Raw genomic sequence first — 25,987 nt, 5'->3', positions numbered from 1 at the left:
TAGTTTCTAAAGTGACTGTTGAACTGGGTTGCCGGGTTCTGGTGTTAGTTACCAGTAATTGCATTTTAGAAGGTATATTGACCTTTAATTTCCATTTAGAAAATTTTACAAAGTTAAAATTGTACACGTATGTTTCAACTCCACAACAGTTTTGTTCTGGAGATTTAGGGGCCCGAAATAAAATCAGCGGAAGTGGCAAAAATAGGGAAAGAGAATAACATGAAAAACAGAAGAGAATAGAAAGATCAGTAAGAACAACAGTTGAAAAAGTTGACGTTTAGTCTCCAAATCCAATTTTTTTGTAAAAATCCAAGTGTTCGTCTCGAAATAAATTTTAAACATCTCGCAAAAAATCAACTTTTTCAACAATTGAAAAAGTTAATTATTTTATAGTCTCCAAATTTAATTTTCTGTAAAAATGCAAATGCATGTCTTAAAGATTATTTTAAAGTTACCACTCTTCATAACGATGAGAAAGCCAACCAATCAAATAACAGCATCGGAAACGTCGCGCGGTCCGTGGTCGCAGAAATTTGAAAATTTCAATTGCAAATTATACAATGTGATGGAACATTCGTTGCGTAAAGTTGTTCGGTGCTGCATGAACGTTTACCGTCCCATCTTTCAGGAAGAATTCTACCTTGAAAGTCGCCCACTGGTCATGGACGAACGTTTAAAGTATTGGTGAGATATTATCCGTACGTTTTGAACTGTTGCCTACACAAATATCGAGGACAAGAGCTTTTCCTGCAGCAAGTTTACAAGCACGTGCTTTTGATAAAGCAAAGATTACACTGTGTGCTGTCTCCAAGTGATTTTTGAGTTCTCTGTTATTAAGGTAGGGACTGTTCATGCAATTAATGTTACATTTTTACAAACGAAACGTAGCCTCTGTTTTTCGTTCGCGAAATGTCGAACCAAATTTGTAAGAAAATGTTAGTCATGAAGTATTTTAGAAAACGCTCGTCAAGCCACTGAAGTTTTTAAACTAAGTAAACAACTTTACATAGAGAGAATGGCACATGACGTATGATTCTGATAAACGAGTGTCCTTCGATCCAGAACATAAAAGACCAAAGAGAATATTCATGCAGGACGCAATATTTTGGAACTTTTGACAACCGACATTCTCTCCAGTCATTTCTTTCCCATTTCTTCTGTATTAATTTTATTTGGCCGCATTTTAGTTTTATTTGTCATTCTTGCGCCAGACATCATCCAGAAATTGTTGCTATTCATTTAAAAGCGAGTCGGGACATGGGCCGAGTCGTGCATCTAACAGCATTCAATATTTGTATGTCTGCTTTTCTAGCTAGCCATTGTTGATTATTTTCCGATGGTGTGAAGATAGTCTAGTTTACATTTGAAACTTCCACTTGCCTGATAATTAAATGATGAAATGACTCACCTGCGAAACGACCGGGACTACATGAAGCCCACTTGCTTACTGCGTAAATGAAATAACAAATTGCAAATGAGTCGTCTGAATTAATTGCTCTCTTACTTCTTGTTTCCAGGAATAAGATAACCAGAAAATGGATATCCTAATGCGGCCATCCGTGTTAAGATTACGTCAGGTACGCTTGAAAAATAACCTTTTTGTTTTCATTTCTAGTCTCAGAATTTCTGTTCTCATTCCTGTTTGCTACACCTAGATTGTAAAGTACGTTCCGTTTTGTTTTGTTTTGTTGTTCTTGTTGCTGTTTTTTTCAAACCAAAAACTAGGCAATCAGGACACGCTTATATAGCGTATTGAACCAATCAGAACACAAAGCGAAACTTTGCACCCAGAGAAAAGCGCGGGAAAATCCACGTAACTACCATGTTTGTTGTTTGGACAAGCATTTTTAACCAATATTCAAATGAAAACTAAATAAAGCACAAATACTAGATCGAACAAGGTTCTTTAAGGCCCGAATGAGTAGGGAACAAGGTGGGGGTCCTCAGTTACTCGATGACGAAAACAGGGATTGTGTGCGGGATCGGTCGCTTTTGTGTGAACAGGCTTAGCTTGTACTAGTTTATCTTGTAGCATCGTTTTCTGTTCTTTTGGTGCGACTTGAAATATAGTTTTTGGCTTGCTATTTCTCTTCAGCAAAAGATGGTATATATTTTTTTGGTTTTTGAAAAGCCTTTATCACTTATACTGCTCAATTGACCTGTGTACAGTGGTAGTGCTGTGAAGAATCGGTGCCAGTAATGCTGTGCTGTGGCGCATGATGAGTTGAATGGTGTCAGACTGCAGAAAGACCAGGACTTGTCTTGCTAAAAGACGTATTGGTGAGTAAGTTGACGTTGTTTAGTGTTATTTCATGCGATGAACCGTTAAAGTCTCCCATGACCAAAGGATTGTTAACTGAATCAGCCGATGCGAGTTTTTTTTTGTCGTGCGAACTGAGAGACTTCTGCCATCGGTGAATGCTTGCAAATCGCAAATTCTTATAAATCTACCAAAACACGGGTGATTTGAAATTGTTGTCAGATACTCCCAAAAAGTATGTACTCACATATTGCGACTAAAATGAAACCCAATCAAACAAACAAACAAGTAACAACGGCCTAATTTTAATATGAATGTGGCAGAAATTAGAAAGGTTTCCAACAAAAATGATGAAAAAAAAATTGTTTATTACACCTCACTCATGATTAATAGTCTGGTCAGGTTTTCATTCGTGTTATGTAACTTGTCACTTATTTATTGCCATATTTTGAGATCAGAGTGAGATTTCTGTGTAGCATTATACTTGAATGTGCATTCAAGTTCTTTTACACCTTCATACATAAACGAATAGAACGACATTTCCAAAATAGTATGCATAAGAGATTTCCGTATATGACTATACTTTTGTAAAACGTACAATACTGCCGCAGTTCACATTTGAAAAGCAGAACGTCTAAAATTTATCTCGATAGACCAAAACTTTGTTGGAATTTTCGTTGACGTGGAATCTGCTTAGAACGCTCCATTCAAGTTTGGATGACCTTGGATGACCCTCACAAGGCCATGTCCACAAAAGCCGCCGTTTTAGTTTTGCATTATAATGCAAATTTATTAACAAAGCGATTTCTGTTAAAACAATAGACACTTTGCATAAATGGCGCCTACATAAGGATAACAATACTTTGTACATCCTAAACTTCTTGTTAATGTTTCCAGACAAAAGGATTTTTCACATGAATGTGAGGCTTAGGATGTTATAAGTATTGTTAGTATCACCCAACTAGTGGACTAATGCAAATCCTGCATTTTGATTGGCTACGCTACTAGGGGACTATTAGTAAAAGTCATCGAGTAGCGAAATTGGCGCCATCGAGCGTGACGCTTTCTTTCGTTTTATTCCCAAATAAATATTTCTTCAACTTGCATTTGCTAACTTTATTATTTACCTTTTCTGTCCGACTAGTTGGTTGATACTAAAACAATTAGACCCTTCGCCGTCAAGGGCCACGGGTCAATAGCCCATGAGGCGAAGCCTCATGGGCTATTGACCCGTAGCCCTTGCGGGCTACGGGTCTAATTGTTAATTAATCAAATATCGGCACCATTTATGTGCATCATGTAGCAGCTCTCACAAGGTCCACATGAATGGCTCGATACCCTTGGACAGAACAATAGAACAAACAACAGAAACAATCTATGAATCTCGCGATACTCTAAGGCCATTTTTTTTTTTTGCTGTTTCTCACTGTCAAGACTATCTCGAAACTGAATCTGGAACACAGCGATAAATTTGAAATTGAAACTTTAAAAATAAGCCGTCGTCGTCCAAGTTCTCCAGACAACGCAACATTTGGTCACTTCACGTTGTTGTTTTTCAGAGGACGGCAAAGAAATGTACCAAGAATTATAACGCACGTGCACAGCCATTGTTCTGCTCATTAAACCTTTTGTTTAGAGACGTTCCCGTTACCGTCGTGGTTTTCTTAAATTCCCTAATAACAGCTGCTACACTACGTGACAAGTACAATTACAAGCTTACAAGAGCTGCTACTATACACTTCCGATTTATGTAAAGAGTCTATCCGGTATCTACAATGAATGTTCGAATATTTCAATTTGTTTGTTGGTTTGTTTAAGATAATAAATTGGAAAATAGGAATATTAAAAGTAACGTTATTCTACGTTCGACGCATCCAGCATCATAATTCAAATTTCGAGAAATTGTCCGTCACTCGTGTCAGAATGCAAGCCACGTTTTGTTGGTACTCGTAATTGCCCGTTATCCCGTTTGAAAATGCGATTTCCGCGGAGATGTTTATTTATGTGTTTATTTGTCGTGTATTCATTGTATAAACCCATCATTACGTTCTATAAACGTAGATTATTTCTGCACCGTCTATAGTATCATTGCGAGATTGCATTCCCATCTGTGCATTTTTTTGTACAATTTATTCAATGCAAGCCCATGAAAAGGAAATAAAGTACTGACATGGATTTTTTTTTGTATTTTTTTTTTTTTTCAGAGTTGCTCAGCTACCAGGTGGGTTCTTCGGGACTCCTCTAGATTCTCGTGGACGATTGATGCCTACTAACATGCAGTGTATTTATTATGTATTACGCCTGCGTGGTATCTGTACTCTGTGCTACATTAGATAAAGAGCAAATGTTATCGTTGCAAGTATATTCATAGAAAATATAAGACTTCAGTTTCGCTGTAGAAAATCAGAACATGCTTTAGAGAATTTACTTTTCCAGTTTGGATAGAGTTGAGACTGAATTTGTATTTTGGAGGGAGTTAATAAGTCCAATTTGTTACCAAATTACTTATCTTGATAAAGAACTTTCAAAAAAAATCTTAAAGAAGTTTCAAAATACTTGCGATGTATTGATTACTACATGAGGCCAAGTCATGCGGGCAGCCAGAAATGTCGTGTTTACCTGTCAAGTAATACGGGTAATATTTTCTTGCAATTTTTCGCTCAGCAATGTTGTGTTTTCAGTTGAAAAGAGTTGTTGTGCGTATTATCAGCAGTGTTGTAAGTTGCTGCAAAAAGGTTGTACCAAGGAGAACTCGTCGAGTAACGTCCTCGCGCAACATGATGCCGCAACTTATAACATGGTTGTAAATACTCGTGGAAACGCTTTTAACTTACAACACAACATTATTGAGCTACTAGTTGCAAGAAAATATTACCCGTATTACTTGACAGGTAAACAGTAAATTTCTGGTTGTACTTATTTGCTTTTTGAAGGGTTTATATTTCATATTCCATGTTTTGTCTGCAATAACGCGAGTAAGTTGTCTTATCCATCGATATGTTTCAAAGAAGTTTACTTGGTTTACACAAAGCTAATTTTTGCCAGAAAGCTATCGGCCAGTTTTGAATTTTTTTGTCAAACGTTTGTCTTTATTGCTTAATTAGCGATTTTTGGGAAAGATTTATTTCGTACATAATTTGGTTTAAAATGGAATTTACATTGATCTTTATAGTTATTGCGGATCTTGTGTACTTAGTTTTAGTTTTCATGGATTTTGCATGTAATATTGCTCTTGAACTTTGCAATTAGAGATTTGTGACACCAGAAATAAACTAAATTGATTTTACAACTTGTACATTTAGTTGACACTTTACTAGAGGAAATAAAAGAAACCATTGTTACCAACAAATGAGTCTTGCTTTATTTGAAAGTAATAAAATGAAAATAATAAAGAAACAAAACAAGGAAAATAAATTTAAAAATATTGCGCTTTTAAAGGGGCCTGGAAACTAATGAAAATGTAGGCTATCTCTTTTACTGTTTTTTGACTATGTAGGGTTGCCGACGCGGGAAAACTTTCTGCACGTTTAAACAGGGTCTAGGAACAAGTCAAAATAAATGCTGGCGTTTGATGGGGCAAATCTGACAGCGAACTGCCCAGATTTTTCCCGCCAAAAGACTTAGTTTATTTTTGACAAATTTCTAGACTCCATCTAAAACAGCAGACTTTTTTCCCGCCAAAAGACTTAGATTATTTTTGATAAATTTCTAGACTCTAAGCGCAGACTTTCTTCCCGCAAAAAGACTTAGTTTTTTTCGACAGCGCAAACGTTTTTCACCAAAAGACTTGTAATTTTATTTGTAAACCTCTTGGCCCCTTTTAAGAGCGCGTGTTGACATCTCGCCAAAAGACTCGTGTAGAGAGCTTTCACGTTATTTATTAACTGTATTTGCGTGTATGAGCTTCGTTATACAGCGCCTTCAATAATGATTCAACAGAACGATGTCATTCTTTCACTCCTGGAAAAAAACAGAAAAATAAACATTAAAATAAAGTTTTTTTTAAAAAACGATTACTGAATAATGATAACTCTGTCGTAAACTGTCTGTCTTAAACTGGCCTAAGAGTAGCAAAATTCAAATTTTGTCTTGAATTTTACTCCAAACATCTTGCGGACAAGACAGTTTGTAACGTATAATTCAAACAATTCTTGAGTATCAAGCTCACACTTGTAAGTCTTCTTAACTATTCTGGCGTTGTACAACAAGTCAAGCACAGTAACATATCACTAAATGATTATAAATTTTTAAGTATGAACTTATTCGAATATTTAGGTTTATCTCAGTTAAAAACGAAATATTGACGTGAAGTAATTAAAAGCAAAAACGCGCCACAAAAGGTGATTTTCAAAGAGGCCGTCACATATTTGTGAATTAACAGTTGCTGGAAATTTAAGAAAAATAAATTCGACTAGTGTTTTGTTGGCTACTTATCGTACAGCTTCTTAAATTATTTGGGTATGCAAGACATATAACCCTAGAATTAATACAGACAAACGTTTGACGGCTAGATTGTAGAATACTGGGCACTCATTTACATCTCATTGAATTTGAATGGTTTCTTTAGTTTCTACATGGTTCGTTCTCAGAAGACTTGAGGGATATGTTAATAACTGGCCCGGTATTGTACAATCGCTCCAGTTTGGCTGCAATAATATCATGACCACCGTACTACGTACATTTATTCATCAACGAGCGAAATTTCACTGACTGAGGATATTTTGCATTTTCAAGTACATAATTTGACATGTTTTGTGTCCCAGGTGCGAAACTAAAATGTAAAGTTAATGAGACGATATGTCAAAGACAAGAGTAGGAGCAAAGTTCCTTTTACAGTGCCTGTTAATGTTTTACAGAGATTATCAGATGAAGTGGAGAAATTTTTTGACATTTTAACTATCATTCTCTCTAATTTCTCCTTAAATTTGCCACATATGTCGTTAGGCCGCGAAAATCTCCGAAACTCGTCTTTTGATTATTTCAAGAAGACGCGATCTGATTGCAAACAATAACACGTTATACCTCATTCCCGCGGCCGTTATTCCACTTTCTATTCTGAAATTTTGTTATCCTTGCATTCTATTATATTACTCTTCACTCCTTAAAGCTGGTCAAACGAGTTACAAAAAAGGAGCTTCCTCAGTCCAAAGTAAAAATATCACTAGAAACAATACGTGAAATAGAAACCCATTCAACTCTTTTTTCATGGTCAACATGGCTTGCGTCAGGGATCGCGGGCGCGTGCGCCCAACGACGACGTCGCGCAACATGGCAGCCATACTCCAGCTAATTCCAAGTTTTGGTTTACAGCGTACGTCTTTGATCTTTGACATCCATGTTATGGTCAATTGACACCTGTCAAAACAAGGTATCGGCTGGCCAGTAGCACGTCACTACATCGCGAGCTCAGGATTATAGTTCATCGAGGTCATGTGCTTTTTTTAAAGGTGACCGCTGACCAAGCACTTGTTACCCTCAGTAACTTCGAACTCTCGATAACTCGGACCTCCCGCTAACTTGAAGCAATTTTCGTTTCCCTTCAGGACGATTTTCTATATAATCTTACCCTCGATAACTCGAACCATGTCTGTCAATACGTGACAAGTCAAAACAAACGGTGTACTGTAGTCCGTGTGAACTTTTTTCTTTCTTTTACTTTACACAAAACGTGTCAGTTCAGTTCAGGTTCCGCTGGTTTTCACAAAGTGTTGCTTCTTAACTCCTTTCCGAAAATGTCAATTTTCCAAATCCCTTAATTTTCTTTGATTTTGAAATATTCTATTTTGCCATTACCATTACCTGACCTGAGGCAACCATGACAATGTAAGCTTACGAGTCTCGATTTATTCGGAATTAGTTCCCCTGAAAGTTGTAACTACTTCGAAGTTTTTTTCCAAAAAAAAATACAAATAATTTTAAGCGAATTTTAAGCGAGGATATGTGACGTCGTTTCTTATCGATAACAATAAGGCAATAAAATAAACAAAAATGTAATTAATTATAAGTAAATATTGTTAACTTACCATGAGAGAATGCTGTTGTCAGCGTGATAACAGTTTGAACCGCTGCGAAGAGAAGAAATACAATTAATAAAATATAATCATGAAAAAAGCCAATCACCTGCAGATTTAATAGGAAAAACATCGGCTTATGCTTTTAGGTACTTCCATTCAACATTGTTTTAAAGTCTTTGTTAAACCAACTTACACAAGCTTTTCCCATCCAAAATTCAGATTTCCTACACCAATTTACTGAGCTGAATCGATAACCTTTGTTTCGCGGTTGCTCATCATAACGGTGTCGAATCACTGTGCGTCAGTATTAAGCATTATTAAGCGCAACGTATAGGGGTTGATTGCCACCATAGATGTTTAAAATTTAACGGCATCACAGACCCCTTTCCTTGGTATTTTTTAACCTCCACAAAAGCTATATTTCAATAAGGTCGCCTCTAGTGTTGCCTCTAGTGTTGCCATGGTAACTTCTGCGTCGTGATGATAATTTTGTCAATGTGTTGTAGAACATTTTACAAACTGTATCGATTTATAAAAGTGCGGGAACTCATACATTCTTAGCTTAACCTTGTTTCAGTTCTCAAACCCCAATACTAATGCGGTATCCCGGTGAACCAGAATGTCCCTGGGTAACTTTAAATTAACTAGAACTTGAAGAATTATAATTCCTTTTGAAAACGGAAATCATACTAATGTAAAACACGTCAATACCATAGCCTTTGGGTGGGGGAGGGGTGGGGAGTTGCACGTTATCTAAATTCAGATCCTTCTGATCCGTCACAGCTTGAATTAAAATTTTTTGAACCCAGTATTCCCCCCTTTTACGTCGTGCCTGTGTTCTTATAGGATATGCTCTTTGTACGATCCGGTCACATGGTACAAAATCACACATGCTGGAACGCAAGTTGCTCAGTGGGAGACTGGTACGAGTTGCTTTGTTTTTGAAGTCCCACTGTGCAAACTTGCGTCCCAGCATGTGTGATTTTGTACCATGTGACCAGCCCGGTGATTGCATTGTGCAAAGGGCTTCTTGTTTTCTAGATATGGCAAAAGATTCAACTGAAAATCACTTACCGGCCGCAAACAGCCAATCATCAACTTAACGTACTTCACAAGCTTCATGCGCTGTGTCTGCAAGTCTTGTACCGTGTGAAAGAAAAAAAGAAAATTAGTCGCTAAGATTACATCTTGAGCTATAACGGTAGAGTATTTTCGCCAACATTACACTATATTATCCAATACTCACCTTAAGATCACTGCTAATGTAGGCATAACAGAATTGAGTTACGCCTTTTCATCTCTTTATTTCACAAACGTGCCTAAAAAAAGTACACGAAAACATAAATAAGTATTTTGAAAGCTGAACTCTAACGATATGATTTCAACCCCCACAGAGCAAAGTCTAACATTAAACAGATCTATTATCAATGTCCGATGCATTCAAATATTGAACCATAAGACATCTCCGTAAATTCTGTACACCCTTCAGAGAAAACCCCCTTCCTATTTCCGAAAATAAACTCCCCAAATACCAGCCCACATAACAAGTACCCCCCTCCCCTTAAAAAAAAGGCAAAATGTAAGCTCAGGGGTCGAAAATTAGATTTGGCTCTTAAAGTGAAATATAACTTCTTCCAAATGTAAGCCAGCTATTGCAGAATTTGTTCGATTTTTATGTCTCCATAGATTTGTGATGTTCCTACAACTGTTCAGTGAACTGTAGAATATAAATGCCTTCGTGCTTCATGTCCGTGGCTGTGGAGGTTTACCCTATACTTCAATGCCCTTAACGTTTCTCATTCAAAAGTCACTTCGAAATATGAATCAAAATATATTTGAAACACAAAATCTTTTTCCAAAATAATCCCCCACCAAAAAAGTTTTTAAAGAAATACGATGCCAAGGCTTATTGTGGAGATTTTACGATACAATGGTCCCAAATTAAATACTGTTGCGTTCAAAAAGATTTTAATGCCATACTTACTGAAAATGCTTACTATAGTCTTCTACACTTCGCCTTTTTAAAACTGTTGTTTACAGTCTATCTGAAAAATGAAAAGATTGTACATCAATTTTGTCCTGGAGAAAGAGTTGTTTGCCTCAACATAAACAACGTTCTCCGTGTCTCCGTTAGTCGCCGGTTGGGAAGCGGCGTTGAAAACTTACACCAAGAATGTTAACAAATATCAATTGGTTTAGAATTTATTTCTATAATTCTACCAACAGGAGAAGCATCCTTCGAAGACTTAACTGTTATGCTCAGAGATAAAAAGCTCTGCTCGCAACTTCCATTGTAAACCCCGTGTGTCTTACCTTCGAGTCAGTTTACACTGGCTTATCTCGTTCAGTGCCGTTTCATTATCCATAATTTCGCTTTGGAGCATTTCTCCTTTCCATTATACTTACGCCGGTCGTCTTGTTTACCAGCTTTGTGTGGCAAACGTTCATCTTCTTTGCAGAAACATAAACCAGAGACCAACGAAGGTCATGGCAAGTCGGAGTTGCGATGAATAATTATCAGCGCAAGCGTGCGCTCTTTGAATTAAATCTACAATTCAAATTTGTAATCATAATTGATCAGAACAACAGCATGCATCGAACTGAAAATTTGCGTCACATTTATCCCCGATCCGATTAAATGATAGATTTTAACGAAGTTTCAGATTTCGGAGGCTACAGTGGCGACTGACATATACTGGAAGAGGGAATGCACAGGAACAGAAAAGAAATGTAATAAATTAAAGGCGAATGAAGAAAAATGCTTTATTAATCAGTAAGATAAGACTTTCGTGGATCACGAAATCCTGGTAACGTATCCAGATAATACAGGAGTTGTTAGATTCATGCGCACTCCGATTTCATTCCCGCTTTGGGATCGTTCGTTCATCTTGTTCTTTCCACCTCCAAAAGAAATCGACTGGTTCGGTAAGCGAGCTTTTATCCAGATCCAGAAAAATGCCTTGCATCCGTCAAAACCGAAGGGAGCTGATGGCTCTGGCAATATTGACGTGATTATCCCTGACGAAAGCAACCCAAGCGCAGCATGCACGCTGTTCAGTCTCTCCAAGAATAACTACAATGGATGGCTGCCAACAAAGCACATAGAGTGGATTGTCGGAAGGAAAGTTCCCGCTGCGTTCAACCAGTTTTTGGCAAGCATGGTCGAGGGTTACGAGAAATATTTCAAGCAAAAATAATTTTTTTAAGTGAAATTTGAACTGATTTAGTGCTTCAATAGCTGTTATATTTGAACAGTGTTCCTACAGAAGCAAGGACAATATAGCATCATTTAGTAGCTGAGATAATTGTCTTGTATTGTCTCTATGTATCTGACCAAACTACTTATAGACGTCATTGTAATCGACTGTATCACAATACCGTAAATATTTTCACAATAAACGCAAGGGTTAAAAACTTGTTCCTCGTGCTTTATTCGGGGTCGGGTGAGGAGGGGGGGGGGGGGGGGGGGGGCGCGGGGGAGAGACGTGCTGTAATATATTATGGCGGGATACTATGTCTTAGTTCAAAAAAGAATACCGCTTGTTATAATAAAGTGCCATAGAACAAGCGCTCTCATTGGTTTAAAAAAAACGTGCTTGCAAAAGTACAAAGCTCGCAGTTCACGAATCATGAGAAAAGCCATAGAAGTTAATAGAGGGAAATGGTTATGAACCTCCCCAAAGTTCTTTGTTGTATGTTTTTGTTCTCTTTTTTGGCCTTGACCGTGCACAAAAACACAATAGTTACTACTACTATCTACTACCGACCGAGGAGCTAACCAATAGAAATGTTTTATTACGTAACTCATGCATAGTGTATGTTTGTCGGGCTTCATAAACATTCCCCCTTATTAACTATGGAAAAGCTCACGAGACCATCCGGGTCTTTTCATTTCTGTGTACGTGCAGCAGAACTCACTTCTCTCGCAAATTAAACTTAACTAAAATTTCGCAACTGAATTGAAAACAACACAGGTTTGCCTCAAATGAACAAGAAGACCTCAGGTGGTGTGTGTTTTAAACAAAGACCAATTCAGACGCTCTTTAAAACAAATAATTTAGAAACCTGGCAAACACTGAGTTGATACAATCGCGTAAGCTCCTTAACAAAACCATTTTACGCGCGCAATCTAAAAGTAAAACTTTGCTAAAGCCAGTCTCTCAGAAAAAGTAAAGCTCTATTTTAATCTGAGTACTAAGCAAATATGAAAGCCTTGACCGTGGCCTTGTTGTCACGTGACGAGAACACTAAAGAAGCAGGGAAAAGCACTCGCTCTTCGCTCGTGTTTCCTTCTACACTTCTAGATTGTTCCCATCACTTCCTTGCATGCTTTATTTAATAATTAAATTATGAGCTCGAGATTTCTATTTTCATCAGTTATGGCTTACTACAGAAATTTCGCAAACTTCTACGAGGTAACCAGCGACAAAAAAACAGACGAATTAAACCAAGACTGGCTTCATTTGAGACCACGCTGTTCAGCACATGCTTCGGAAACTGATGGACAATATGTTGTTAAATAATTTTAAACTATCAACCCTCACATCACGTGCCTTTGACAATGAAGAGCTTGTTGAATTCGATTAATGTACAGCAATAGATTCTGGAACTGTGAAAATAGCCTGCGAACGCACACGTATTTCCGGCTGTCGCTTGTCTCCGACGTAATGACTTTTGTTTCTCCTTGGCCAATCAGCTTCCATGATGGAATGAAACTCGAGTGCTCCTCGCAGCGAATAACTCGCGCAGTAGTTCTGGGGCTACTTGAGCTAAACTGTGATTGGCTTAAAATCTCTACGTCACAGAAATCGTTTCCTGGCTCGGGTTCGCAGACGTTATTTTCGGCGGAGACAAACGACAGCCGGAAATACGTCTGCATTCGCAGGCTACTGTGAAAACAGCAAAAGATCAAAGATGACCAGTTATTCGTCGGACACAAGTTTTAAATCGTGACGATCGAACCCTTGTCAGTGCAGTGTTGGCAATTGCAATTTTTAGCCAACCACGGGGTAGTAGATATTGTCGGCAGTCTTGCAAACGGACAACGACTTGAATCTTATCTGCCATGCTTTAGTTTTAAACCGCTTAAAACTTGTCAAAAGCCGGTATTTTTAATTTATTCTTTCCAGATTCTAGACGAGTGGTTGCGAGCAGAGGTTTCCTCTAATCTCTGACCGAGCAGAACTCTGTCTCGCAGAGCATGCACGCACATAGTTTTTGCTTCGGCGAATAGTTTAACATAATAGATGGAATTATTCTCCCATTTTGATTGGTTCTTACCTATGATCAACTAGAGGACAGACGCTTAGAGACGTCCTTAACATTTTTTTCTTTATCATATGAAAGAAATAGATTCCATGTTGCCGCTCGTCTCTTTAGGAATAGATCGCAGAAGACGTCAAAATGTGGTAAGAACCTCAGTGACATACTCGGCTATGTACATTTTTTTTTATGTTCTTACGACATTTTTTTGACGTCTTCTGCGATCAATTACTGAACAGACGTACGGCAACATGGAATCTATTTGTATAATCGAGATTTTTACGGGGTCGGTACAAAACGTGGACCCCCTACTGGACCCCCTTTTGGACCCCTATCTGGACCCCTTCTGAACCCCCATTTGGACCCCCAATTGGAGCCCCATCTGGACCCCCTATTTTTTCTTCTAGAAAATACGGGCTCCTGATTTAAATAATTTAACTTAGAACATAACACGATGAAGTCTATTTAATCAGTGAGCAAAATGCGAAGAAATTAATGAATTCACGTAGCATTGTGTCTAGAATAATATAATGGCTGCGGCTGCACTATGAGAGTTAACCGGGTTATTTCTAACTAATCAATTACGACAAGAGCTATAATCGGGGACGGAGACCGCAAGTCTTGGGATCTGCGTGTACCTATGATATGGGACAATTTTTCTATTTTTAGAACAAATTGCGCCATCTTGACGTCATATATCCGCGCGAATCCACGCACATGTCGGGGGCTCTCGCGTGGATGTTGTCACGTTGCGTGATCAAATGGTGAGAGTTGCGAGATTCTCTTCCAGATTTTTCACAGCGATGACAGGGAATAAGGCAGGGAATAAGAACCAGGGCTCTTATATGTAGTTTTATGCTCTGAGCTAATGGAAAAGGTGAGTTTTTCAAGGTCGAAAACATGACTTCGATTTCGCGCTGTGAATGAATGCTCGCGCTAGTTGCACGCGTAAGCTTTTGCGCTTGTTGTACAAAGAAAATTATGTTAGAAAACTCTTTACTCTGGTATCGAGTTAATTTGTGAGTTTCCCAAACAATGCTTATAAACCCTGTTTTGATAGTTTCTTATCTTTTCTGCTGTTTTTTTGGCGAGTTTGCAGAAGTTTTTTAAAAGGAAAGTCTGACGCGTACAAGTAGCTCATTTGCATAGTGCAGCGCGGGCACTTTCAAGTCCGAGTCGGTGTTTTCAATTGTCAACAAATCTAGACAAAGATTTCTTTCGCTGTCTTTTGTGCCGAGATGCCGCAACAATTTTCACTAACGCCAAAAGGCTACTAACATGATGAGTGTTTCTTTAACATAGTGAAATTTTACACTACGAAAATAAAATTAAATAGACGAGGAGTTTTGATAACTCAACCAACAAACTAGAAATCTTTATTCGAGTACCTTGACTATTCGAGTTGATTAAAGAAAGCTGATTATTTCTGCCGTATTCACATATTTTCAGCTACGCTTTTAATATGTTCTCAAACATTTATCAACCTTAAACATATTTAAAAACTAGAGATACATGAGTTCGATGTACGTTTTCACTCGAACGTAGGGAAGTCCAATTTGTCATGTTTTACTGACTGTGCAAACCACGCATCGGCGGGCGCTCTTTTTCATCGACAACAATCAACTTATTGGATTTTTACACAAACAAAACTGAGCAGCATCTACAGACATAAACTTTATTGTCACTTATTGGGCCTTAATAAAACATCAAGCGTTGCCTACGATTCAGGCGAATTTCAAACTTGCAATTATTTTTTTTTTTTACTGCTCGGTCGAGATAGACTCTGGTGAAATCCTCGGAAGCGTGTGACAAGAGAGAGAAACTTTGCAGTCCTGAAACGCTGCCATATCCAAATATATCCAACTGGTTTTTTGCTGTGTTTTGGAAAAGCTGTTAATCTTCAACATATGTGAAACTTAGAGTGGAGTAATGTGGAGCCCTTGTAAAAGGAGCTGCGGAACACAACTTGTTCAGTGATAAATAAAGCGGCACATAACTAAATTTGACACCGTCTTACTTCACTCAAACTGGAGCAGCTTACGACGAAAACACTGGAGCAAAATTCCAACAGACGTGAAGGTATTGAAATGTGGGCCAAAAGCATCAAACATTTCGGGAATTTCGGACGCCATTTCCCCGCGCTACATCCGCAAAAATCCTCGCAGCATGTACGCGCGTGTGCCGCACGGGATGGCGCAATTTGTTCCATATCATGGGGACAGCCCCAATACTAGAAATGGTGCGCGCTTACAGTCTCCTTCCCCGATTATGGCTCCTGATTACGATTAACCGGGTTACCGAAAAATCGTGAGTGGCCGCTATTTTCGGCAGTTCATTGGACTTAAACCGGGTTAACGGTTACCATGGAAATTAATTAAAGAACAATAGATTTTTTTAACCGAGTGAGGTTAATTTTAAACTACCTTTCTGCGTGGTCTAACCCAGGGTAGTGGTCTCTTAACAGTGCCGTGCATTGGCTTTTTCGTGAAATGTGTCAGTCATCATGGTCTGTATGTGAAATGTTGTTCACTGTGGCACAAACAAGTGCATAATCTTCTACTGGCCATGGCAACCGGTAACAACAGTTTGAAACAGTTGTATTACTAGAACGGATTTCTAGCTTTTTCCTAATATATGTCGGCTATACCATATCAGTCAAGTTAGCAAGGAACCTTCACACCTGTGCCATGGCCTGAACAAGAAGCGCTCATTTACCTTAGAAGGAGAAATTTTAATCGACCTCCGCAAAGAACACAAGAGTACGTCAAAGGGAAGGGGCAGTTCGTTAAAATGGCAAGAAATGCAGATGAATGAATGAATTCGTGAACAATGTTAAGAGAAGTGCATTTTCGGCAAACATAACAGCTGTAGACTGAGACGTTTCCCAATTCCTAGATGCCATAATCCACGCTTCTCTATCGATAAAGATGCTTAGCAGCGAGTGTTTCTTTTTGTCATAAATGAAAGAATATGCAAAGTTCTTAGTGAAAGGACTCGATGTTCATTCTGAGGTGCTCTCTATGAAAGCCATGGTATTAAAGTCATGCACAGTAAGATTCCATCGCTGATTTTTCAGATAGAGTCAAATTCGAGGATGATTCATTCGACAGCGATGGAAGACACTGACGTCTACACAAAATCAACATCGTGTTTGCAAGAAATGCCTTGGAAATTCGTGTATAGTACGCATGAGAAGGAAGACAGACGGCCTTAGCCGTGAATGTAAAGAAACTGAAGGACACGAAAACAAAGAAAAAGAATCAGAAAATAAAAGACCGTAGTTCTCAAAGTCTGTCGTTTTGTTGGTTTATCCGTGTCATGACGTCGATAACTGAGTTCACACTTCATGACCAATTTCAATTTAGCCGCTCATTAAATATAACCCCGTTGTTTCATCATAATCAACCTTTAACCGAGTGAGGTTTTTTGGGAATTTTAACCAGGTTTCTAAAAAATAAACTCAGTTAACTCCGGCTACAGCCATCATATTATTCACAACGCTGCGTAAATTCATTGTTTCTTCACATTTTGCTCCCGGTTTAAATAGACTTCATCGTGTTATGTTCTAAGTTAAATTATTTAAATCAGGAGCCCGTATTTTCGGGAAGAAAAAATAGGGGGTCCAGATGGGGGTCGAAATGGGGGTCCAGATGGGGATCCAGATGGGGGTCCAGTAGGGGGTTCAGAAGGGGTCCAGATGGGGTCCAGATGGGGGTCCAGTAGGGGGTCCAGTAGGGGTCCAGATTGGGGGGTCCACGTACTGACCCATTTTTACGTGACTTTGTATTGATTTGGCTCGAAAGGGGTGTTGGAAATCACCAGTTCACCCAACACTAGTCTCGTTTCAAATCTTTTATTCGTCACAAAGCTCACCAAAAATCTCAACCGTAACCGAACACGTTGCTTTTCTACTCTGAATTACAGATCATTCCTTATTGTAAATGTATTCTATGTTAACGTGATCAACTTGTCGCTCAAGCTTAGTTATGTTAATCTGTTTGGTCGTTGATTACTGTCACGGTCCTTGTCACGATATGAATTTCCTTTTTTGACACGCACCTATGAGTAGCGCAGTATCTTTAACAGGGGCGTGACAGAGTGATTATTGTCTTATTCAAGGTTGATTTGATTATCGAACTCATTTTACTCATCCGTTGTTTCTAGCTGCTTTTCAGTCGGCCGGAGAACAAAGAACCACCTGAGATCGAACACTGTGAAAAACTCTAAGGTATGAAAACTTTGATGCCGACGTACCTCAGTTACTCCGTATTCTAGCCTAGAGGTGACTCTTTAAGTCTGACGTCATTAGGGGTGGTGACTGGTCCTTCAAAAACCCATGGTCTCGCAAAATTTTCGCCGAATTTCACGGGTCTCGCAGTCTCGTTTTTTAGCGGTTATGTGCGTCTCGCAGTCTCAATTTTTCTCACAAAGCTGTCTCGCAGTCTCGATTGTTTTCAAGGCTAAGAAAGTCGTCAAGTACCCGGATTTGTCTATTCATTTATAAAGTTAAATGACATCACAACATCTTAGAACCTGAACGTCTTTGAGTTCGCATTTAAAACACTTTAAAGTCTCGGTCTCGTAATTGAAGAAATCAAAATGTCTCGGGCTTGCAAAGAAAAACGCTAATCTCGTCGTCTCGCAAAGTCTCGCATTTACCATTCGCCACCCCTGTCATTGAATAACTCAAAATATTTTGCATTTTTGGAACACTTGGTGTGCGCCGATCCGCGCGTTTGAGCGAATTCGAGCCCGAATATTTGGCTTCTTGCGCAGGGATACATATTTTCTGGTCAGGATTTCGTGTTGGATGTCGAATTAGGATCCCCAGTCAGAATTTTTGGTCAGAATTTCGAGTCAGGGTCTTAAGTCAGGATATCATTTCAAGCCCAGGTTCGGTCATCCGTTCAGAAGTCACAATTCTTTGTTATTTTAGTAACATTTCAGTTATATCAATAGGTGAATATCTACTAATATCTAAGCCAGTAATATAATGGCATGAGGCTAATTTAGTGAACTCTTTTACAAATAGAAGATAGGTTCTATCACCGGCGGCCCAGACGTTGAAATTCCCACAGAACTTTAACTTCGCAACTAGCCGCAGAAAAACATTCCTTTCTTTCAAAATGCCGATTCACGATTTCTCATGAACACAACAGTTCATTCCATCTTAACTTTATTTACAAGTTGCAAACAGAGGCATCAATATTATATAGGCATCATTCAAATTTTCAAACAACTGCGAATTTTTTAATTTTTTGAAAGCGTACGTGACCTCCAGATGCTGCGCGCATGAAACATGACCCGCATGATTTCACGCATGACTTATTATTAGCGGCAAGCAGTTCGTTCTATCATTTTGTCGAGTGTCGAGTGTCGAGTGTCGAGTGTCGAGTGTCGAGGGTCGAGGGTCGAGGGTAATTTTTTTTTTCTGAGTTTTTTTTTTTCAAATGCTACAAATCGTAGGAGTCGTGAATCGGAGGCTTCACTACATTGAAGTGTGTTTGCTTTGTTATTAACATCAAACGTAATTTGGTTAAATGTTGGCGTGACTTCCTGTCACACGATCAGTCGAACTTTTCAATAAATTTTCTGAAATACATGCCGTGACTACACTGTAACTACTAGCTATTACAAAGGAAGGGCCCGGTGGAGGAAACGTTCAAAAAAAGTTTTACCGTCCCTTTCAACTGCCGGTCAATCAAAATTCAAAGTTTTGACAATCAAACTTCAAAGTTTACCCGCCCACTTGGGAACGTTTTTGCGCCACTCCGCAAACACTTGAAGAGGAGCAAAGTCAGCAACGCGTACGGGCATTTTGTCTTTTGCAGTTTTAAAAATCAGAATGAATTATAGGAAATCAAAAGAGAAATTTTTGTCGGATATCGACTGTGATCTTTTGCATTATCCAGGGGAATTAAGGAAGAAAGGGTTTACCTCAACATTGTCCGCGCGGTATCAAGCGAAAGATGATCTTCATTTTCTCCCTGAAGGCCACAAAAGGTAATTAAAGACTAGTCCTGAACATGATTGCTCGGCTAACAACGCCGCCTGAGAGAGTAAAAAGCAGCTTGAAGCGTCAAACAGCGTCAACAGAGCTGTTACAAAGCCCTGAATCAAATTTAAAATCTCCTGCACGAAAAAAAGTCTCCACGTCGGGCTGAACTGAACAATGATGCGGACGAGTATCGAGTACAGTACCGAAAACGAGCGACGTTTATCTTCCGACAAGCAGGCGTCAGTTACTTAGCCCATGTGAAAGGTTCATTGAGGAAAAGACAGGGGCACCCAACGGATCGTTTCAATAAATTATCTGTTCGGAAGGCCTTTAATCCCCTCTGATTTTCTGAAGAGAATTGTCACCTCGAACTTTCGTGATATGAGAAATTTAATGTCTTTTGTTTTACGAATTGTAAAAAATGTCGTTTTGGGTACCGAAAAAAGGTCAGCTATCATTTTCGGAAAGGCGATAAGACCTAAGGTTTTGGGGGAATGGACAAAAAAACCCTAATAAATTCGAGAATACTCAAGTTCCCCTAGAATAACCGAACACATAATTTTTTTTAGCGCAACCTAAAATTATCCTACAGAGCTTTAAAAGTACTCCAGATAACCTAAAATAGCGTTTAAAAGCATTTGAGAGAAAACGGTCGTTGGGTGCCCCTGAAAAGAGGCAAGAATTAAAGTTTAACTTAAGGAAGCAAGAGCTAAAAGATATGAACTTGAAGAAACCTCTGCCAAGATCAGAGACGCATCTTCCGCGCTTGGAAATACCGGTCAACGCTATGTAAGCTTAATTGTGATGAAAGAAATCACACAGTTCGCACCTGCCGAATGGCAAAATATGAGTCAGTGTTTTTCTGTGGATAGTTGAGTAGGCATCCAGGTGAAAAACAGGATTTTCAAGAGAAAAAAAGGGTAATAGCAGCATTAGAAACGGCTGCCGCGAAAATAGAACTGGATTTGAACTGGCTTTCTCCCGAGTGAAAGTAGTTCTTTGAATAAACACGTAGAGGAAATTTTGCTTGAAAAGTTTCTCCATGAATACGTTTAATATGTTTTAAATTCCTCTATTTATTTCCCGGCTATCATTCATTCTGACTAGGTGTAAAATTCTAGGTGGAGGATTGTATTGACCAAGTTTGAAGGATGTAGCTTAGCTAGGGGACGCTCAGTTAATTTTTCTAATTTTCCATACATTTGTCTGGATTTGTTTCCCCGCGAACCGCGTCCACCCGGCCAAATTTACAGACAAATGTATGGAAAATTAGAAAAATAAACCGAGCGTCTTACGTGGTGAATAAGCTCGCAAATTTCACAGATATTTTTCATCGCGACCAATCGCAAAGCCCTGCAAGTTTACCGAAGGAGAGTGGTAATTTAGATCGCAAAACTCAGATATTTTTTTTGACAGCGAATTTACCGAAGGAAGAAAATAGCCGTAAATTTGCTTCCGAAGCTTCCATCGCCTCCAGATTTCACCTACAGTTCCTGTTTGATAGATGGCAAAGGAATATTTCTCATCGCGGCCCGTCAATAACACTGGAAAACAATGAAGCCAACACTCCATGAAATCGCATTGGTAGTAACACGACCTAAACGACTACAGCGACATAGAAAAAAAAAGTACACAAACGAAGTCAGGGAAGGCGTTGTTATTTGTTTTCCACAGTGAAAAGTTTGAAGCTGAAAATGCGAAATTCGAAGCGAGTGAGGCACTTTGACACAACATTATCACTATCAATACAAGTATTAACGCGAACCACATTCTGTTGTCCCTATGTGTTATCTTTTTGTTGAAGAAATTACAACTACAAAACTTAATGTTTAGGTTTATTTCCACGCGGAAAGCCATTCAAAAGTTGATGGCATTAGTGCATCGGTCAAAGCATCCAGCGTGATGAAGTCACATGAAAAACCGACCTTTAAATGTTATAGAAGGTTATAGATAAATAATCAGGTCAGTGATATATTATTAGACTCTCGAAATGGGACCCAAAAAGATATCTGAATCGAGAAGACTACATTTAACCAAATCGGGGAAGAACATGTAGACCGGACTTGACTGAGCGGCGGAAATCGATTCTACAGCAAGGAGTAAAACAACAAACCCAGAAAAAAAAACATTACCCTCGACCCTCGACCCTCGACCCTCGACCCTCGACCCTCGACCCTCGACCCTCGACCCTCGACGAAAAGATAGACTCGTTCGTTTGTTGTTCGTCGCTTTTTCTAGGGAAAAAAAAAACAAAAAAGTCAATCATTCTTTCGTATTTTAGTAATTTAAAGTTTTTGTTTGGGCCAATAAATTATATATGATATTTATTACAGCTGATGTTTTAAATTCTGGACGCTTTGACTCGATTTCGTTTTGTAAAAAAAATTGAAATTAACTTTTAATTGGTTCCCTCTGGGCCTCCATTGCTCACAAATTTTCATTTTCACCAGCCAAAATGGCTAGTGAAGCGCAAAAGCCACTAGCCAAAATGGAATTTTTACTAGTCTGTGGCTAGTTGGGTACCGTTAATCTCGAGCCCTGAATACGATTGATACGTGACATTATGCTGTTGGCCATTGCGTTACAATTTTAGCCATTTGTAAGACAATTGGAGAATGCTTCGAAAATTACTCTAAATGCTACGTGTAGAAAACAATTTGAATAAAATGGCTTACCTTATGTTTGCATTGCGTTATTTTGATGACTCTGGTTTCCTGGAGGTGGTTTAGAGCCATTTAGGCGAGTTTTACTTTAGGGGAAGCAAACTGCCAGAAAGTAAAACTCGCCTAAATGGCTCTCAACCACCTCCAGGAAACTAGAGCCATTAAAATAACGCAATGCAAACATAAGGTAAGCCATTTTATTCAAATTATAAAGGAAAGTGAAGACGCTGAAAGCTTTGAAAGAAACTGTCAATTGTGTTTACGGGCCATCTCTTGAATGTGGGAATGAACAATCATTTTCTTTCATTGATACATGGACAAAAGAAAGCGAAACAGTAAACCGTTTACAGAAAGAAACTTAATAATCATTTGTTCTTACTTATCTGCTAGCCATTGAATTCTTTTGTGATCTTTTATGCGATGTCTTTTTTTGAAACGTTTCTGCGTTAATAATCCAATTACTTATTAATTTAACAAATTAATAATTAACGCAGAAACGTCTTTGAAAAGTGGGCGGGATTGGGATTTCCAGAAAAAAAAAGGGCGGGATGGCGGGATTAACAGGAAAAAATGGGCGGGAAAGCATGATCTGAGAACCCTATTGTGGACCCTCTCATGCAGGCCATATTGCTGCATACAGTCAAACCTGTATATAACGGCCCTGTATATAGCGGTCACCCTGTGTATAACGGTCACTGAACAACTTCCCAAAAATCGTCCCTTCTATTTACTGTTAACTTGACCTGCATATAGTGGTCACCTGTATATAATTGGACGCGGTCACCCTTTAAACTTCCTGAATCCACAATTTCATTATTTTTACCTGTATATAACGGTCACGAAATTGGGTTACAATTAACGAATAATGACAAGCTTTATTCATAAGCTCGTTAAATAGCAGGACAGCAGATTGCAAGACTGCCATATTCAAATTCTAGTTCTGTAGCATCCTGGCCGGGCCGCCATTTTGATCGACATATACAAACTAACATGAAATTTTAAGAAAACAGACCTCGCACCATGTGACTCCAAATACACGTGATGATTGAATAATTGATTCTTCTGGTCTGCGAATCAAAACATTTCCAAAAGCCGAATTGCATGCTCTGGACTATTGATCTGTTGCACATTTAAATAACAAATATTATTTTTTTCTCAAGCATCTGAGCGGGCCGGAATCCTAAATCTCGAATTTGATTGGCTAGTCATACGTACGTGACCGGTCCAGCTTTTTACGATACGGCCCTTGGGCCGGATTTTTTCCCCGCTGCCTAAATTTCGCTCCTAAAAGTTAGCGATAATCGTCAATCTTTCGCCTTTTTTACACATCCAACCACGATTAGTCAACGCAAGTTTATCTCTGTTGACTTTAAAATGATTAGGAAAGTCACTGTAAGTAAATTCAGTTGCGTGTTTTGAAGTTGTGAGAGTTTGCTTAGTTGTTTGTAGCTTAGCGCCATAATGGCCCGTAATCCTATGTTTCTCTCGCCGTAAAATTTGAGTCAATTTCAGTCGAGTTTACCTCTCTCAGTGATCGTTGCTGTATTTAGGAGAATTTCTGTGGAATACACTTAACGAATTTCCTCGCTTTCTGCTATTCAATTTACGGTAGAAAAGTCTGATTTTAAGTGATTTTAAAAGCAACCACTGACAGTTTCGGGCTTGAAAATGTTGCATTTTCAAGACCTCGTTCACAGTTTTTCACCATACGGACCTCCCAGCCGGCAAATAACATATATATAAAGTAACTTTTGTTACAGATATTTTTAACTCATTTTCTCTTGATATTTTCCCTTTAAATCTGGTGAAAAAAAAAAAAGAAAGAAAACGACATGAAAAGTGCAAACTAGAGTGAAAGCTAACGATAAGCAGCCAGTAAAAGCCAACCAGTCCTGCCAGGACCTCCATATGGGCTAACTGAAAAGTCCTCTTGGCCGAGGGGGTTCTGAGAGGTTGCATTCATAGCTTACCTGGTCAGTTGCCCCATTTCTAATGCAAATTTTCTGGATTTCTCAACCCACAGTGTCTGCATTCACAACCTCCTCAGCAGCTCCCATGAGTCTACAGCCCGCACAAAGCATGCCTTCCAAAGAAGACTTTTTTACCTCTTTCTCGTTCGAGAAGGAAATCGAGAGAGCCAAGTGGTACAAAGATGACCTGGATAAAGGCGGCTGGAAAGAGGTGCACAGAAGTCCTGGTCACGTATATTGGATTAAAACCTTCCCGAAGACGAGGTCCCGATAAATATTCTATCTTCGATCGACCTTCCATTATCGGCGGAGATGTACATGGAAATTTTAGATCCGAAAAACCAGGATAAACGAGATAAGTGGGATAAGACTTTCGTCGACCACGAAATCCTGGAAACGTATCCAGATAATAAAGGAGTTGTTAGATTCATGCGCACTCCGATTTCATTCCCGCTTTGGGATCGTTCGTTCATCTTGTTCTTTCCACCTCCAAAAGAAATCGACTGGTTCGGTAAGCGAGCTTTTATCCAGATCCAGAAAAATGCCTTGCATCCGTCAAAACCGAAGGGAGCTGATGGCTCTGTGAGAGCGACCAACGGAGGCAATATTGACGTGATTATCCCTGACGAAAGCAACCCAAGCGCAGCATGCACGCTGTTCAGTCTCTCCAAGAATAACTACAATGGATGGCTGCCAACAAAGCACATCGAGTGGATTGTCGGAAGGAAAGTTCCCGCTGCGTTCAACCAGTTTTTGGCAAGCATGGTCGAGGGTTACGAGAAATATTTCAGGCAAACATAACTTTTTTTTAGTGAAATTTGAACTCATTCAGTGCTTCAATAGCTGTTATATTTGAACAGCGTTCCTACAGAAGCAAGGACAATATAGCATCATTTAGTAGCTGAGATAATTGTCTTGTATTGTCTCTATGTATCTGACCAAACTACTTATAGACGTCATTCTAATCGACTGTATCACAATACCGTAAATATTTTCACAATAAACGCAAGGGTTAAAAACTTGTTCCTCGTGCTTTATTCGGGGTCGGGTGAGGAGGGGGGGGGGGGGCGGGGGAGAGACGGGCTGTAATATATTATGGCGGGATACTATGTCTTAGTTCAAAAAAGAATACCGCTTGTTATAATAAAGTGCCATAGAACAAGCGCTCTCATTGGTTTAAAAAAAAACGTGCTTGCAAAAGTACAAAGCTCGCAGTTCACGAATCATGAGAAAAGCCATAGAAGTTAATAGAGGGAAATGGTTATGAACCTCCCCAAAGTTCTTTGTTGTATGTTTTTGTTCTCTTTTTTGGCCTTGACCGTGCACAAAAACACAATAGTTACTACTACTATCTACTACCGACCGAGGAGCTAACCAATAGAAATGTTTTATTACGTAACTCATGCATAGTGTATGTTTGTCGGGCTTCATAACCATTCCCCTTTATTAACTATGGAAAAGCTCACGAGACCATCCGGGTCTTTTCATTTCTGTGTACGTGCAGCAGAACTCACTTCTCTCGCAAACTTAAGTAAAATTTCGCAACTGAATTAAAAACAACACAGGTTTGCCTCAAATGAACAAGAAGACCTCAGGAGGTGTGTGTTTTAAGCAAAGGCCGATTCACAAGCTCTTTAAAAAAAATAATCTAAAAGCCTGGCAAACATTGAGTTGATCCAGTCGCGTAAGATCCGTAACGAAACCATTTTACGTGGGCATTCTAAGAGTAAAACTTGTGAAAGCCAGTCTCTCAGAAAAAGTAAAGCTCTATTTTAATCCGAGTACAGAGCAAATATGAAAGCCTTGACCGTGGCGATGGA

General features: G+C 39.0%; 2 long non-coding RNA genes and 1 pseudogene across 3 annotated transcripts; 2 read left to right on the top strand and 1 right to left on the bottom strand.

The window, feature by feature from the left end:
- The first annotated feature begins 515 nt into the window (after window positions 1–515).
- Window positions 516–5,608, top strand: LOC145494516 (uncharacterized). Its single transcript, XR_014050262.1, has 4 exons — window positions 516–838; window positions 1,518–1,577; window positions 2,170–2,280; window positions 4,465–5,608. It is a non-coding gene; the product is annotated as an uncharacterized LOC145494516 (long non-coding RNA).
- A 69-nt stretch (window positions 5,609–5,677) lies between these two features.
- Window positions 5,678–11,277, bottom strand: LOC145494517 (uncharacterized). The gene is made up of 6 exons (XR_014050263.1): window positions 10,588–11,277; window positions 10,259–10,319; window positions 9,521–9,593; window positions 9,349–9,413; window positions 8,284–8,325; window positions 5,678–6,220 (listed from the first exon to the last, which is right to left on the bottom strand). It is a non-coding gene; the product is annotated as an uncharacterized LOC145494517 (long non-coding RNA).
- A 5,372-nt stretch (window positions 11,278–16,649) lies between these two features.
- Window positions 16,650–25,034, top strand: LOC145494511 (uncharacterized; annotated as a pseudogene). The gene is made up of 2 exons (XR_014050261.1): window positions 16,650–17,764; window positions 24,221–25,034. The product of XR_014050261.1 is annotated as an uncharacterized LOC145494511 (transcript).
- The last annotated feature ends 953 nt before the right edge of the window (window positions 25,035–25,987 follow it).

The sequence above is a fragment of the Orbicella franksi genome, chromosome 8 (genome assembly GCF_964199315.1).
Source record: "Orbicella franksi chromosome 8, jaOrbFran1.1, whole genome shotgun sequence".
NCBI lineage: Eukaryota > Metazoa > Cnidaria > Anthozoa > Scleractinia > Merulinidae > Orbicella > Orbicella franksi.
This window is presented reverse-complemented; position numbering and strand designations above follow the sequence as displayed.